Source organism: Gopherus flavomarginatus, chromosome 9 (genome assembly GCF_025201925.1).
Source record: "Gopherus flavomarginatus isolate rGopFla2 chromosome 9, rGopFla2.mat.asm, whole genome shotgun sequence".
Lineage (NCBI taxonomy): Eukaryota > Metazoa > Chordata > Testudines > Testudinidae > Gopherus > Gopherus flavomarginatus.
The window spans coordinates 41606408-41607589 of record NC_066625.1 but is presented as its reverse complement, the minus strand read 5'-3'; the positions used below and the strand labels follow the sequence as shown (position 1 = coordinate 41607589).

At 55.8% G+C, this 1182-nt stretch overlaps 1 non-coding gene across 1 annotated transcript; it reads right to left on the bottom strand.

Annotated features, from left to right (window-relative positions):
• Window positions 1-558: 558 nt before the first annotated feature.
• Window positions 559-638, bottom strand: TRNAF-GAA (transfer RNA phenylalanine (anticodon GAA)). Its single transcript has one exon. It is a non-coding gene; the product is annotated as a tRNA-Phe (tRNA).
• Between the last annotated feature and the right edge of the window lie 544 nt (window positions 639-1182).

Here is a 1182-nt window from a genome sequence, read left to right as displayed (position 1 = left end):
GGCTGGCACGCTTTCCTACCATCTTGTGGATGTTGGCCACAGAGCAATTCAGCATCCGCCCCGGCATGTATGGCTGGTGCCTTCCGTGAGTGTTTGGCATGGCACAGAGCAGGCTGGCTGAGTGTTTTGTGGCCTGTCTGAAGGCCCACACATAGGCATGGGTCCTGCCCTCCTCTAGCCCGAACCTCAGTGCTCTGTAGCATTTAAGCCGTCCCTTGGAGCCGCAGCACCAGCTGCCTCTGCTCTAGTTGCCAGAGGAGGAGAGGTGTGCTGGGTCACTTTTAATAGATGCCCATCCCTGTACTGCCATGCTCAGAGGAATTCAACCCAATCCCGCCTAGTAGCCCTCTGGTACCCATTCCTGAGGGCTGCCCTACCTTACTTTCTTCCTACCATATGAGAAAGACCAGCTCTTATCATTAAAGGTCAGATGGACCAACTAGGGGCCGAAGCCCCTTCTATGTTTCCTACTGCAGAGCCCAAGATCAGTACTTATCTTGGGTTGCAAGCACTGCGGTGCTCCAGAAACAAGCCACCCTGCACAAAGAGGAACGAAAGGGCCCTCCAAAAAGCCTGGGATTGAACCAGGAACCTTTAGAACTTCAGTCTAACGCTACTCCCAACTGAGCTACTTTGGCAGCTGCAAAACAGCATTTTGGCCAGGTTGCTTCTACTGTCTGGGATGTTTTGTAAGCGGTGCACACAAAAAGGAGAGGAAAACAATGGCTGCTTTCATACCACCACCGGAAGGAACCTGGCACCATTAGCTGTGGTGAGTAAGAAGTGGGCTGTTCGCTGACAGGGCCTAGTCCCCGAGCAGGTGGAAACAGCCAGCTGCTGCCTCCCCCCTCGGTCCAGGCTGTGGGACGTGTAATTGCCTGGCTGGGCATGGGCGGAGGCTTGCTCTGTGCTCTGGAGAGCGTCTGTGTTGCTCGTCAACCTCCCATCTTCACTGAGTCACTCTGGTAAGGTCCAAGTGCCCCCTCCGGCCTGGCAGCGAGAGTCTGTGCAGGAATCAAGCCCCCATGCAGCCCCAAGGCAGCAGCAGCGCCAGAACCCCCAGCACACAGGGGCACTCAATGACCACTTCCTGTGGTGGAAATGGCTCCTTGGCATCCAGCTGCTAGAGTGAGAGCCAGGAGAGAGCAGTTGTCTGATCAACCGTGCGGGAGAGAAGAGACC